Source organism: Saccostrea cucullata, unplaced genomic scaffold (genome assembly GCF_032062105.1).
Source record: "Saccostrea cucullata isolate Sc308-1 unplaced genomic scaffold, CSIRO_AGI_Scuc_v1 ctg2332, whole genome shotgun sequence".
Lineage (NCBI taxonomy): Eukaryota > Metazoa > Mollusca > Bivalvia > Ostreida > Ostreidae > Saccostrea > Saccostrea cuccullata.
Genome location: NW_026927295.1, coordinates 94,124 through 110,785, shown reverse-complemented (window position 1 = coordinate 110,785; position 16,662 = coordinate 94,124). Strand labels below are relative to the sequence as shown.

At 32.8% G+C, this 16,662-nt stretch overlaps 1 long non-coding RNA gene across 1 annotated transcript; it reads right to left on the bottom strand.

The window, feature by feature from the left end:
• Positions 1 to 14,617: 14,617 nt before the first annotated feature.
• On the bottom strand, positions 14,618 to 16,163 carry LOC134273980 (uncharacterized). The gene is made up of 3 exons (XR_009993526.1): positions 15,839 to 16,163; positions 15,221 to 15,286; positions 14,618 to 15,064 (listed from the first exon to the last, which is right to left on the bottom strand). It is a non-coding gene; the product is annotated as an uncharacterized LOC134273980 (long non-coding RNA).
• Positions 16,164 to 16,662: the final 499 nt, after the last annotated feature.

Genomic DNA, 16,662 nt, shown 5'->3' with positions numbered 1-16,662 from the left:
GGTACTTTTTCGGATGCCTCTGTTGATTTAAAGTCTTAATCTAAGTTTACATTTATACATTTTCTACAGTGGTCTGCCAATTAGACACCCAATTCAAAAGTTCAAAATAATTTTAGACTGTAATGAAAAACCTTATTTCATGTTTTTGTCCTTACAATTTTCCAAATACAGAACAATTACACTAACCTGTCCCTGACTGGACATTATGTATGTATGATAGACGGAGCTAACATATCGTATAAGTGAATCTAAAATTAGACAAGATGAATAATAATGACAAGTATGAAAAAATAAATTATCTCTATTTTTCATTTTCCTATTTATTCTGTACAACACAAGTACATTATTTACAAAGAAAACGTATGAGCCCATGCATGTAAGTAAAGAACATTTTAACTCCATGACTGGCTATTTAACGTGTTCGAGCACATTGTCCAATTTATCTAAAACATGCAACCTATAAATCACGTTACGGAATTTTGTATTCACAAAATTACCTGAGGAAAGATATCACGTGGTCATTTAAAATTTTCAACGTGTCACAGCCCTTGGTTACAACAGATAGAGCGAGTGTGAGAAGAGGCAAATGTTTTCTCTTTTATACATTGAGCGCATGTTTGTCTAATTATCTCCTTCTTACATATCACTAATGCAAATATACAACTACTGTGAAAAAGAAAACAATAGACAGAAATGCGATGACCATATATGTATAAAGTAAGCCAAAAAAATGGCGTCCTCATTATCGTACGAAGATTGAAGAACTTATGATGACCGCCGCCTTACAAAAATATTCGCATATCGTGAATAAATTCTTTAATTTTAGGGTATGGCTAAGACAATAAACATTTTGCACTGAAAATGGTTTTAGGTACTTTTTCTTAATTTGACATTGAATGAAGAAAGGAATCAAGGTCCAGATTCTGGTGCAGAATATCTCGTGTAAATGTCTTTCTTTCTTAGTTATTAAAGTTATAAAAATCCTAATATCATAGGGTTCTCAGGTTACAGTCTAGACTATATTTTTGTAAAGATAAACCATGACCTTACCAGCCACACCTCTATATCTCCTCTCTATGTTCAAATATTGAATTCTTAATATCAAGGTGTTTTCAACTTACGGCACTGGGACTTCTATTACTTCGCTATAACAGTAATTCTCTAAATCTGAAAAAGAAATTCATTGAAATTATCTAGTTGGGGTCAAAATTGACTTCGCTATATCCATGAATTCGCAATATCCGTGTTCGTACTAAATGAGTTTTACTGTAAATCCAACGATTCTCCAATTACAAGACCTATTTGGCCCTTTGATCTTGCTCTTGGAGTTCGACCTACTTTTAAAGTACTTTTAAATTGGCAATAACTATTGATATTGTTAGGGGTAAAGCTTTCCTATTCCACATAATTAAATTCTTCTGACAAGACCTTCATTAAGTAAAGTGAATTTTGACCCTTTGACGTTGATCTTGGAGATTGACCTACCTTAAAATACCTAAACCGTGGCCATGACTTTTAAACAGGGGATGCAAGGGCTTTCATATATCACAAGTGAACATCTTGTGAGAAGACCTTACTTTCGTTACCAACATACTGGAATTTGATTTGTGCTAAAAAGAAATTGACCTTCGGAATGTTGCAATACAGGGACATCAGTTTTCACAAACACATCTTGTTTGTCTCTTGATTTGATATGTGTACTACGGTTTAACTAAAAGCTATATCTTTTGCTACACTTTAAAAAATTACGAACATATTTTTAAAATATAATACATTTACAGAAAATTAAAAAAGAATCATTTGTGACTTGTTTCATTATTCATTTTTGAATGAGAGAATTTGGTACATGTATATCATTCCAGGTAACAGCATAATGTATAGCAATCATCATCTTATATATTGTACTTTTAGATTTTTGATTTTGTCTAAATATACGGCAACTATATTCAAATGTCTGTCAAGTTCAAAAATGAAACAAATAACAGTACCAAATGGAAAAAGGACGTCTGGTTTATCTAAAATAAATACCTTGTGATTTGACCGAGTTGATAAAAGACGTCATATAAGATAAACTAAGGTGCATCTTAGGTGTATCTAGTCTACTCTGTAAATAATTAAACTGGTTATTGTGTCAGGTGATGGGGCAAAGTACTTTTAATTGGGTTATGACTTTAACACGTACATACTTGATTAGTGAGAAAAAAGATTAGTCGTAAACCTATGTTAGTCAAATCTCATCAATAGTTGCCATCATTAAACCTAATTTTCTACCATTTGCATTGTTCAGTCAAAGTACATGTACATGTTTGCTTAGGGGACGACCATTTGATTCTGAGGCAAGGGATGGGGGGCATTTATTTTTGAGTCAGACTATATATTTTCTCCGGTGAAGCAGATTTTTTTTTGTCACTGAAAACTGAAAAAGTCTTATATACTCAAAAAAAAGAGGAAAACATCAAAGTGGAGGGTGAGGGGTGAGTCGAAGACAGACTTATTTCCTGTGCAGTCGAGGATAGGTTACTTATTTTCAATATAGATTATTTATTTCCAAAATCTGCTACCCCCCTCGAAATATATCAAACGGTCGTCGCCTTATAGTGAGATCGGAAACAATTCTTTTTTATAAATATGAATTCGGTATTATTTTACCAGAACCGTTGCGTGGTACATTTATACAAGTCAGGAAAATCCTAAATAATAATTTTTTTTATCTATTTCCAAAAGAAAGAATTCCGATTATAAAAGAACATTACAGGTAAATTTGAATTCCAGCCACAAATCTAGCTTGATAGAGAATGCTAAAGTCTAGAAATTAAAAATTGCCATTTTTCAAATTTGAATAGAACACTTATTTGTTTGCAAAAGATATATAAGGGAAACAAACTTCCCGAAAGCTGTCAGTGGCTGTTTTTTATGATTGTTAGGACCCTCTGCCTTAAATTTTCGGCCGGAGTGGGTGGGTTTACAAAGGAATCAACTTGTCTGTCTGTCCGTCCGTCTAGCTGTCTGTAAGAGCAAACATGTCAGATCCTTATCTTTCTAGTGGAGGAATATTAAAATATGCTGCTTCAAACAAAGACTTATCATGATCTTAGGATATATCATGAACTTGAACTGAGGTCATTTTGGAAGTTCAAGGTCACTAAAAGAAAAAAATTATAATTCCTGTCCGGTCCATATCTTTCTTACGAATAATCATAATGAGTTTCAATTTTATACAAGAATTGATTATGACCTGAGCGTGTGTCAAGGCCTTGGTCAAGGTCATTTATGCAACTAAAAGAAAAAGTTCAAATTTCACGTATTGTCCATTTCTTACATGTACATATGCAAGAAACATTGAACCAAGTTCTTCACTCAAAGGTTTCTTAAGACCTAAGGGTGTGACTTGATCATGACCAAAGGTTATTTGTGCAACTTCAGTGTCACTATAAAAGTTCATTAATTCTGGTTCAGTCTATTTCTGTCTAATGAATAGACACATTTGATTCCCATTTTAATTTAAAAAAAAAAAACAAAAAAAAAAAAAACAAAAAAAAAAAAAAAAACAAGAGGTCCATGGGCCACATGAGCATTTAAATCCAAAAATAGTCCCATGACCAATCATAGCTTTGCTATTCTTGAGAAGATGATTTTAAAGAATTTTCCTATATATTTCTATGTAAAACTTTGGTCGGCCATTTTGGCCCTGCCATATCCCAGGGGATATGATTTGAACAAACTTGAATCTACGCTACATGAGGATGCTTGCATATAAATATGATGAATTATGGCTTTGCTATTCTTGAGAAGAAGATTTTTAAAGAAGTTTCCTATATATATTTCTATGTAAAACTTTGGTCGGCCATTTTGGCCCCGCTCTTCCCCCCTGGGGTCATGATTTGAACAAACTTGAATCTACACTTCCTGAGGATGCTTCCATATAAATATGATGAATTATGGCTTTGTCATTCTTGAGAAGAAGATTTTTAAAGAATTTTCCTATATATTTCTATGTAAAACTTTGGTCGGCCATTTTGGCCCCACCCTTCTCCCGGGGATCATGATTTGAATTAACGTCAATCTACACTACCTGAGGATGTTTCCCCATAAGTTTCATCTTTCCTGGCACAGTGGTTCTTAAGAAGAAGATTTTTAAAACATGCCACCAAATTTTCATTAATTCCCAATTATCTCCCCTTGAAGGAATGCGTGGCCCTTCATTTGAACAAACTTAAATCCCCTTTACCCAAGGATGCTTTGTGGGAAGATTGGTCGAAATTGGCCTAGCGGTTCTTTAGAAGAAGTCGAAAATGTGAAAAGTTTACAGACAGAAGGACAAACAGACAGACGGACAACTAGACAGACGGACAGACAGACAGACGGGCGCCGGACAAAATGTGATCAGAAAGATCACTTGAGCCTTCGGCTTAGGTGAGCTATAAAACGAGCGCTAACGACATGAGAGTCTTGTCATGACCTTGATCCAAAGTCATTTTGTGCAAGTTCAAAGTCACTGAAACAAAAAAAAAACTGCATTATTTGTGTCTGGTCCATAACTTTCTTGTGTTTGGTGGATTCATATTTTGTACAAAGATTGTTGTGTAGGGTGAAAACCTGAAGGTTTCACATTGCCTTGACCCAAGGTCATCTTCAACTTCAAGGTCCCTTAAAGAAAAAAAAACTTCACTCATTCATGCCCGGTCCATATCTTTCTTAATATGGATATCCTATAAACACGGCGAAATTCCATTTTACACAAAGATTACTTATGACCTGTCATGATTTAGACTCTACGTCATTTTTGCAAGTTAAAAGTCACTTGAAGAACAATTTCAGAATTTGAGTTCAGTCCGTATCATAAGTACTGAATGATGTTTTTGTATTAGGCTGCGCTTTAGTTTCATTGATTAAAAATATAAAATAATCATTTACCAGTAAGATTTCCTCTAAATGTTTGAACGAATTGTGAAAACCAGACGAGTACTAGTATCAGAGACTTGAAATCTTCTCTGAAAAAACCTAGTGGAAAGTATTTGTCTCTTTTGGACAGTTCTAGCTAAAGGAATGACTGCCTTGTAAGTAGAGTATGCCAGAGTATCACTAGTTGGAAACTTGGGATAATTTGATGTCTCAGGCATACTCTACTAACTAGACAGTGATTCTTTATATTTCATAATAATAAATTTGTAAATTCGGATATTAATATATACACTAAAACTAACTGATTTTTATTACTGGAGACCTCCCATTTCAATTTCAATCCCCCTCTCACTGAAATGAAACATAAAGATGGCCGCATAAGAATTACATCATTTACATGTTTATTAGCCCAGATAGCAGCACATCGTTGATTATTTTTTTTAATTAAGTAATCCATATGGCGGGATTCATTTAAGTATTATTTTTAGTTCAAGAGGGCTTTGATTTTATAAACGTGCTTATTGATACCTGAAATTTACTGAACTTGGGCATTCACATCGGAAAGGGGGATATGCATATAACCGTACATGCTACATTGAGCATCAACTCTTTGTTCTTTATAAATGTTTTTTCACGAACTGAGCAATAAAACATGTTACAATTTAATTCATTTTTTTTTTCTTTTTCCTAAGTTTTTTTTCTTTTTCATTAATGTAGAGCTACTTACAATGGATTACCTGTCGATGGTGATCATATGAGATATTCAACTGGCAAACTAGTGGAGAGCAACTGAGTTGCCCTGATGGAGACCTTATAAGATACAGATGAACATTGGCCCAAAAACAATGTTTTTCTTATATTGAAACAATATATTGGCCAAAACAGTGTATAAATAATATCCATTCCATTGGTTTGACAATAAGCCCACAAGTTGGTCTGATTAGGGGCCGATGAGCAAATTACCATCAACCCAACACTGATTGCTTACAATGGTCCAACTGTACAAGAATGACATTTGCCCAATATTGAAAGAATACATTGACCAAACAGTGGCCCAATATTGTCTGTTGCATTGGCCCATCAATAAGCCAACAAGTTGGTCTGTTCAAGGGCCGAGGAGCAAATAACGGTTGGCTCAAATGTTTAATACATCCGGTGGCCCAACATAAGGAGCATTGTTGGCCCAACAAAGGTCCAATAACATCCTGCTATCTGGGAGGCCTCCTTAAATCCTGACCCATAGCAATTTAAACCAATTATACAGAGAGTTTTTTTCTGTTCTTTTTACTTTCTAAACATGTAGATTGTTAGAGAAAATTAAATATTTTACAAATATTTGAAAATTCTACATTAACTGCATTTTGCACTTTTCACGTAAATGTGGATCTGGATAAATGATACCCAACATTTTATCAGAATAAAATCAAAACATGCAGATCAAGTTTCTGAGCATTTATTCCACAAACAGATGTATTATATTTTATTCAATGTTGCACATCCTAAGTGTTTTTAATTTTGCTGATCTATGCGTCAGTTCACTGTAGGAAAATTTCTTGAAAACGTCCATTGATATGTGTTCAAGTACATGTATCATGTTTATTTTTTATTTATGACTTATGTACATTTAATATGTCTTCCTTAATCGGCACTTGAATTATCTAAAGTTTCTTTTCTATTACTTTTGAGTTGGCATTTCTTGAAAGATAATTGTTCAGTCATAAGGAAATCCCCAAAATGACAAGAGTTTGAATAAGATGTAGAACATAGATTTTATACATAAAACCTTGGCAATTCTTTTATTATCTGTGGAATAATAAACATTTAGAGTGCATTCAGGTGCTTTGATGTTCATTTAGATGAAAAATCAATGACATTTTTAATTGACAAAGGTTGACTTATTCTTACTTTCTCAAACACAAATTTTAAGTCATCAGACTCAACTAGGTGACTTAACAATTGGACATTGTCAATTATCATGTTTCATCGCTTAAGTAAATTGAATATTTATAACTTTTGCTCAGATACTATTTGACTAAATGTATGAATAGTAAAATATGGAAATAATGGACAGTGATCAAGCTCAAACTATACAATTTGGTAGCAAAGATAACATTGACGTCTTAAACATCAGACCTGGGATCAGATGCCATGGGAGAGTGAGCATCCCGTATCGCCTGGTCACACATGGCATATCTCCTTATCATGATTTAGCAAACAACTCATCCAAAGATAATTCAGTGTGTAAAAAATGACCTAACAATTAGTATGAAAAACGTTAGTCAGCGTTTGACCTAAGCTTGTAGTACATGTATATAACTATTTACATAACTTGCCTCAGTTTAGAAAATGTCCGTACATACAAGTATTGACCATCGAAAAAACTTTGAAACATACAATCTATATGCTGGTGTTGAGGGTATATTGCTACATAAAACAGGGAATCTGAGGACAGAAAAGTTAAGGTGATCACTTTTTAAATATCATAAAACTTTGTTGTTTAACAAGTACCACTTAAATATCGAGATCTATATGAAACAGATAGTCAGACTCCATGATATTATCTCAAGTTTACGGGGATATGTCGAGTCGATATATGAATGAAAGTAAGTGTTGATTTGTTTTGTTTGTTTAACGTTCCTTCCAAAATGTTGACTTAAATTGAGAGTTCATCACTTGCCAGAGGAGGTCTGAGAACTTGCATGTATAACAAATTACATTCTAACCACTGCACGACAATGGAACTAACTACTGTTATTGACAAAACTTCGTTGATATATCTCAATGTCGATATGAAGGCCACAGCAAGTGTCTCTTTCTTAAATGTTATATTTTGAATAAATTATATTTTATATAAATACAATAAGTTATGCTAATTACAGGGTTAATTGGTACCTATGGGAACTCTGACAGATTGTTGGACGACATGATCTGTATAAAAATTCTAGAATGATATAATTATCAATCAGAAAATCGAGCATCGCTTTATTATCAGTTCGGAGTACCTGTGTGAAAACTCAGCATACAAGGGATTAGATAAATATATGTAAATATTTCCTAATCTTTGTACCCTGGAAATCCAGGGACTGGAGATAAACTGCTAAATATAGATCAGTATTAATTTTAATGCTGCAATATTGAAACAAATCCGAATGCAAGAAAAGGAATATTATGCCTTTTTTTTCCAAAATTGTGTTTTTCTTGATCCCCGTAGCAATAACCAAGCAAATGATCCAAGAACCACAATGCTAATTGAATCAAAATGGCCCCGCTGCTCTTCAGCAGACCATACATGTATTTTTTATTTTTGATTTTAATTAGATTCTGGTTGTGATCCAAGCCTACACTTATGTTTCATTTTTTTTTATATAAATGAAGCCCCCCGCTACCTCACCCCCGCCCTAATCCCCAGGGGCATTACTTAAACTTAAATTTAAATCAAATTATCTAAAGACGCTTTCATAACAATGTGTCTAAACATAATTTTTTCTATTTTTGAGAACACAATTTTCAGGATTTTTCCTTATCTAACTGCATGTAAAACTCTGACGGCGCATTATGACCGGCCTATTCTACCTAAGGGAGCCATGATTTGAACTAACTTAAACTGCACTATATAGGAGCATTTCCATTTAAATTTCACTTAATCATGGCTATTTTACTTCTTGTGTTAAGAATTTGAGATTTATTTTCTTTATTACTATATTTTATTTGTAAATCTGCTCCCCAATTGTGGCCCCGACTCACGATTTTGTACAAATCCGAATCTATATTTCTTGAGGATGCCTCCTTATTAATTTACTTAACAATGCCTTTCTGTTCTTAAAAGAAGATTTAAAGCCTACCCCCCTCCCCTATATTTTGCTATCTAAAGCTTCGATCCACATCCTACATGTGGTCCCACCTAACTCCGGAGGTAATGTTTTGTGTACTATTTGCACATCAAATTTAATACTTTAAACATATATAACCGAAAATTAATTCATTATTTATTCAATTATTAAGTAAATTAATTGTGTTTATGTTGTTTTACTTTGAGCTCCATAATCGAGACCTTCATCTATAGAAGAAGAAGACGTTTTGTTTATCCCGTTTCAAACTCACATTATTATCTGTTGAAATTGATATATAGCAGAATCATTTAACAAATGGGGAGATCTAGTGCCTAGAACTCTCAATGACATGAGTTTCTTCTGTTTAGACCATCATTAAAATAATGTTTGTTTGACCTCTCTTGACTCAGGGTAAAACCATTGGGTAGGTAAGTAGATAGAATTTTTTTTTCAAGAAAATTCAAACATAGTTGTTGTCGAGATGAGAAACTGAGGGAGATAAAAATAATTTTAAAAAATCTTTTCTTGCAGGTTAAAAAGATATTTTTGTCCGGCACATTTTATCCAGTCAGTCGGGAGAGGGCAAGGAAACATTTTTTTCAAAAGATGGTCTTATCCTAACGAGTTAGCAATCACCTTCTGGTATATGTGCATCCAGAGTACTGAATTATGGTAAGACTCATTGATTTTAAAGAATATTTTAAATTAAATATTTTCATGGGGTCTTTTTTTTTAATTCAAAATCCTTTTTCTCCTGGATCAAGAGAGTAACTTGAATATAGTAGTAAGTATATGACTCTGACAAATAAACTTCCATTGACCTTTTTCATCCTTCTGATACATTGACTCAGTAACTGAAATGTAATTTCAATTGTATTTTATTCCTGCAACGTAGAAATAAGGAATAATAATTTTTACGTGGAATATATCAATTTATTGATTTAAATACAAGAACAATAACATACAGATTTATAACTAATATTAAGGAAGGTATAAAAAGCATACTTTCATTAAAACATATATACGAGGGATTATCAAAAAGTTCGTGGACCGATGTTACAGAATGAGGCGATATTTCTATTTCTAAGAGACACTTGTGCCATACATGTATCACAAGAGGGTATTAAAGAGATTTTCTTGCTTGTACCGAGAGTTTTCCTCAGGTACAATCAGGTAGAAAATACGCCAGGTTTTAGGCTGCACCGCCTAGATATACCATTGCTTACAAAAAAATAAACAATTCATAAAAAATAAAACTTAACTTATAATACATAGTTTATTTAATAAATAGAAAGTAATTATGCTTATTAAATGTTTAAAACTTCAGTGATGTACCTCACGCAGGTTTTAATTCATGTCGCTAGTCCTAGCACTTTTTGATAACCACCCATATTTTTAAAGTACTAGTAATAATATATCCATATTATTTAATTACATCATCCTAGAAATATCAATTCAGTTATATCCAATAACTAAACGTAAACGTGAATTCAAATTAAGTACAATAATATTTCATAATTGAAGTTCATATATATCAGTACATGTACATTTTTAAAACATTTGTTAAAAAAAAGTATTCCGTGATTTTTTTATCCATGAAAAATTACTTGGTGTACATTTCACTAAGATATAATTGTTAAAAATACAACAACAACAAAAATAATAATTAGTGCTGCATACATCACATTGCATAATTTGATTTATTGATTATTATTGTTTAACGCCGAGTCAGCAAGATTTTAGCCATATTTCGGTGACCAATAATTTAAAATCTGTTGAACAAAGTGAAATCTGCTTTGACCTCCTTAAGTTTGTATACATGTACTGTTGTCTTGAACAGACTCCGAAATATGCTCCTATCAAACATGCAGTACGCTCGTTGCACGAACGTTATAGGCTCACTACATATACTACATGTATACATGTACATGAATTGTTCAGTAAAAAAAAAGGAGATTCACAAATACTTTGTCGTATTAAAAAAAGGATGAAGACTTTCAATAGTTTGACTAAAATAATAATTATTTCTGGAAATAAGGCAACATTCTTCATTGAACTTACAAAGAAAACAATTAGTAAGAGTTTTGCATTTTGAATTCAGAACAAGTTAAACACGTTGTTTGTTCAAAATCTTAAATTAATTTTTACTAAAAGAAATATACATATACACAGTATATAAGACAAACTAAGACCCAAATAAAAAAAAATAAATAACGTAAGTAACAATTCGTGGTCACTTAAATCTATGTCTATATAACAACATATATGTTTGATAGATTTATTAATTATCTAAACATGCAGCAAGATATGTGTACGAGGATTGTCCGGTAAACTTGTGGACATCGTTTTTTTTATCGAAATATTATGGCGTACTGAGCTGATATTTTCAATAAATGTTAATATTTTAGAACATCTTATTAAATGTATAGTTAATAGATTATTTAAGAAATAAAGATTTTAAAATTATTGATTGTCCACAGGGTATGACCCTTTCGCGCGCACCAATACCTTAAGGATTTATAACAGAATATTCCTGTATTATTTCGAAATAAAAGTATTTTATAAATGTGGTTGGTGTAGAATTTAATTTTTCTTTTATTTCCCTATATATCTTGTCGTATTCTTATTAAAAAATTTGAGGATTTATCATATTTTTCCGATTTTTACAGAAACTTTGGAGCGGGAAAGTAGAAAATCCCAGAATTAAAGTAGAGATGATCCAACTTTTCAAGCAATACTGAAACGAGACCTTGCTTTGGACTTTTCAATGTTATTATCCGTGCGCCGTGAGCCGGTATAGCAAATAGAATTTGCAAATAAGGTTTATTTTCAAATCAAGCGATTTATGTTAAAAATATCATTATGTATTTTTGTGGATGTCAGTGTGTTTATCTTTTTTGTAATTTTACAAAACCTTTAATTTGTAAACCCGGTTCTTTCAGTGACCCAGTTTTACCGCGTCCATAAATTTTGTCAAGGCCTTAGCTGTTTTCAGCCAATCAGATTGCCGCGCAAGACTGCCTATTTATATACTTCTTGTTTACTCGGAGTGCTACCGCGTAATAGATTCCCTTGATTTTCAGCAGGTTCGATTCATTCCCTGGACTCTCAATTATGTAAATGTATCAAGGATAGCTTTAAATGATTCACAATTTGTATGCTCTGTTATGTTTCAGAATTGTTTGCTTAATTTGATATACATTAGGGCAAGTTTCAGCAATATTTATAATTTACTTGCTGATTTCCATCACTTGTTACTTCCTGTTCAGAATTTTATGTTGGCCTTCTTATGTAAGGCCATAATAAATGAGTAATACCAATAGTGTTTACAAGCAAGAAGACTCTTAAATTATATGTTAGGTGCATTGAAATCCTTCATTTTTTCTTACAGATCGAGTTTTGCCCCCCGAGCATTTTAAGTAAATAATATGTTTGTATGTGCATGATGTTCATTAGCTTCAAATACCAACCATTTTTTAAAATAATTTAACATTTTACATCATACGTGAGGTTTTACCAGGCAACATCTTGAGTGGTGCTTCAACCCGTTGGATTGATGGCGCTTTTTATGCACCACTTTTGTTTCCAATAAAGTTTGATGTTGTATTTTACCGCATTATCACATCTGTATGTTGTAACAATATTGTGGCTGGGAGACCACTGTTTTGTAATCATTTATTGAATTGCATCTCTGGTCAAGCTTTCCATGATTCTGTTATGTCTCCCAGCCAAATTCTTTGGTAATTGTTTTTATAAATGGATTTCATTTTTCGTCATTTAAATAAATAACAAGATTTTCAAACTTAACATGTCTTCTGTTATAAATTTTTGAAACAAACTGAGCTGCGATGTTGCCTTGGTCTGCCAGTAAAATTTTAACATAAATGTGCATAGATAAACATGTAAGAAATCAATGTTTAAATATTCTCCTTATAGACTATTTGGCAACGTTTCCCCGGACAATCCTTGTTCTACAAACAAAATTCTTAACCTAGATACATACAAGTTTAGCTTTTAAAAAAAGCTTAGAGAGTCAGCCAGTGGATTTTCTTCTCGGTGATAATATTTTAAAGAATCATATAGAGAACTGAAAAAGTGCCTTCAAGAAGAATATGGAAATAACGAACAGTATTCAATCTCAACGTCCATTAAACAATATACAAAATAAATTTCTACATTTTTAAAAACAAATCTTTTTTTAATTAGTAGCAGAGTTGGGCACTAAAATTGAAACATCGTCTTAATATTTTTTCTGCATAGGAACAGAAGCATTTGTGCATGCAGATTCTTGCATTTTTTATCTCAAAATCAAAAGAACGGAAAGTATGTATAAACATTGAAGTTCCAATTTACGTAACATAATTCAAAGAGGTTATAAACCTACAATCTCATTATCAGACCTATAAGATTTTAGGGGGGAGGGAAATATGGACATTATGCTATTTTTAACAAAACGAAGCCCAATGAGCTTCACTATCATCCTAGTTAGAGTTTATCATGCCGCCGGTTGAATCACTCTTATAAATTATACGTTATAAATTCATTTATCAGACCTTTTTTAATATAATAAACCTATTAATTCATAAATATGATTGCCACAACCTAGATCATCAGGTCGTAGTTTATGAAAAAAAGCCAATTTACGGATAAAAAAGCATGCGCAGATCGGGGGGGGGGGGGGGGGGGGGGTCCAGGGCATAGCCATAGGGAGTTATGACATTTAATTGCAAAAACTCAAAACCTTCTTCAAATATTGACTGGAAATAAAAGTTTTGAATTTATGACATTGACATTTGAACCTCAAAATACACAGGGGTATTCCTTACGCCATATAGATCATGTATATGGCCATAAGGAGTTTTGGTATAAAATTTCATTGCAAAAGCTCAATGGCTTATAGAGATATCGCGCGAAAACAAGTATTTAAACGGACAGAATTTCTGAAATTAATACCTTGACCTTTGACCTCAAAATCAAGAGGGTCTTCCAAAGGCCATATAAGGTGTAAACAGTTGTGTAAAATTTCACTGCAAAAGCCCAAAGACTTCACGCAATATTGCAATCTCTACCCAGAGTTATCGTTCCACTTATACGAAGCGAACGACAACTCTGGGTAGAGATTGGCAATATTGCGGGAAAGTGAAAGTGTTACAGACAGACAGAACTATAGATGAAGGGACAGACAGACTGAAATTGATATTCTCTAATTTCAGCGGGGGGCAACAAACAAGCAACCTTAGCCAGTTGTGTTTACTTTCCGAAGTATCTTTTGTATGACTTAACAAGTCTGTCCGCTATTTAGCATCGGGATCGAAATGATTTGTAGTGAAAACGAAAGTAAAAGCAGTAAAAACTGAAAAGCTAAAAATATGTAATAAACGAATGTTTGTGCTGTAGATTTAAATACATAAGTAAAATACCTTCAATATATTTTATAAAAGAGCTTCAATTGACGCGACAAACACTAAATTCACTCAACAGTAGCAAACTATGCTTTGCTGCGTAGAACACCAATCGGATCACCTCGCCCTTTTCCTTCGCAGGCTAGAAAAAACTTTTTTCTAGCCTGCGACGGAAAAGGGCGAGGTGATCCGATTGCGTAGAAAACATGATCAGGTGCGAACCAGTTAAATTACTGCGAACCAGTAAACTGTCTGAAACCTTCTATACAAAAATAAGCATCGGGAAATTCCTTTTTGAGTTAAATTTACAGATTGCCTTGGTATTAAACAGGTATTTGATGGTTCATAATCTATATCGATTTTACTGAAATAAAATTAGCAGGAGTGATTTACTGCAGAACCACTCCCAGAATTCCAGGTCACGCAAGCGCATTGGAAGTTCTTCGTACCATAACTAGTCAGCCCGCGGGCTGACTAATAATTCTAATAGTACTCCAAATTCATCTAATGATTTGCAATATCTGCTTATACATGATGCCTTTTGATTTAGTTTTTCACAGATTTCAATTACAGAACAATATTTTTGATTTACAGAACGATATAATAATGAAGAATAAAACGTCATTGCCGGATTCTCTGAAATTGGCAAGATGATATTGTTTTTTAATATTCACAGTCTACGTCTTATATATCTTTATCTTTTCCATTTCGCCGACTTCAAACTTAAACTTTATATTGTGACTTGAGACGGATCATACCACGGACTTAAATAGATGAATGGGTAGCTTTGATAACAGGGCATAAATTCGAAAAAAAAAGAACCTGGTATTTCACCTAGAGGGCCCCGGAATGTACATTTCTTTTTCTCCACCGACCAGGGCATTGCAGTCCAAGACACTGTTGGATTCAACAAAAGTAATCTAAAGGCCACTGTCAAAAAATGTACAAAAAAGAAATTTTCAGCTGAATATGTATATATTTAAAAACAATCATATAATTTGTAAGTAACAAGTTGAACTTATATTGAATTGAGATGCAAACATGGCAAATGTAAAATAAAATTTCATTACTTTGCTGCTTACTTACTTATCACAATCAGGATGAAACTTTTAAATGTAATCTCACATGAGAGAACTGGACAATAAATGGATTCTGAAAAAGAATTTTTTGAAACCAAATTAGAATGTAAATACCGTGGTTTTATGCTGTGGAATCATTATATTTCGGGATGTAAATGTCCGTGGCCAATTTAAAAGTTATTGATTCGTTTAAAGTGTAATTTCCTTGGGATAGCAGTGTGAACGGAAGAAGCGGTGAATACATATGTTGACAAAGATTGTTTGTTGCGATTTTAAAGGGAACTGAACAAAAATTTCAGTTGCCATTTTAAAATTTTAGTATAATATAATGCCTCATATAATGCTATAGCTTTCCATACACGGTACCTCGGTTTATACAATCTCATTTGAAGAACCGATCTCCACGTGCCTAGGTGGGATTCGAACCCGCGACGTAAGGATTGACTCCTTACTTCTTTTATCTATAGTAGACGCTCTAACCACTGCGCCACGCGGGCGACAACGAAAGAAAGAAGATATTAATTGGTCCCTATAACAATAATAATTCCACAGTATACCAAATTATTGAAATGGGCTACAGTTTTATACAATTTTTAACATTTCATAGATCACATTTATCAGCTACCTTAAACTGTAAGCATTATTCCTGATGTAGCTTCAAGTCGACGTAAAATTAAGGACACCCTCACATCAAACTGAACTTCATTGAACAGTCCTTGAGCAGCAATCGTGAACAGATTTTGAAGATCCAATACGGAAATTCAAAAAAGTACTCCACATCTCTCTTAGAAGAGTTTTTTTTTTGTTTTGAAAATAATTCATTGACAATATGTCAAATGGATTGGACACGAATTCCAAAAACTTTGGTAATCCTCTCCCATACATAAAACCTTAATAGCCATACAATATGTACCAAGATTAGCGATTTAACAATGATATACATGAACATAGAAGAACAAAAACAATAGCTATAATTGCCAAAAAATATCAATTAATATTCTGGTGATTATAATAACGATAATAACCATAATATAATAGTTTCAAAAGAAGTCATAATACAGATTAATGTTAATTGTAACGACCAGTATCCTAAAAAATTTTGAACAATACCAAATATTCTTTCATGTTTTTGTAATTATTGTAATCAAATAATTTTGATTTTATATGCCCAAGACGTACATTCAATATCATTTCAACAGTAGTCAAAAATTCAATAAATAGTCTTATGTTATAATCAATTTAAAAGAAAATTAGCATTATGAGCGTCAAATTTCCTACTCAGGTGTCTGCACAACATTATCCTTACCGGTGACTATAAATTGTTCTTAATGCTGAACTTCACTAGATGAATGGGAATGTGTGAATAAAAAGACTTTTTGGAAGTCATGCTGCATTCCAAATTTCGTTACTCCTCATGCAAAGGAAAGATTATTAAAGGAACATAACAAA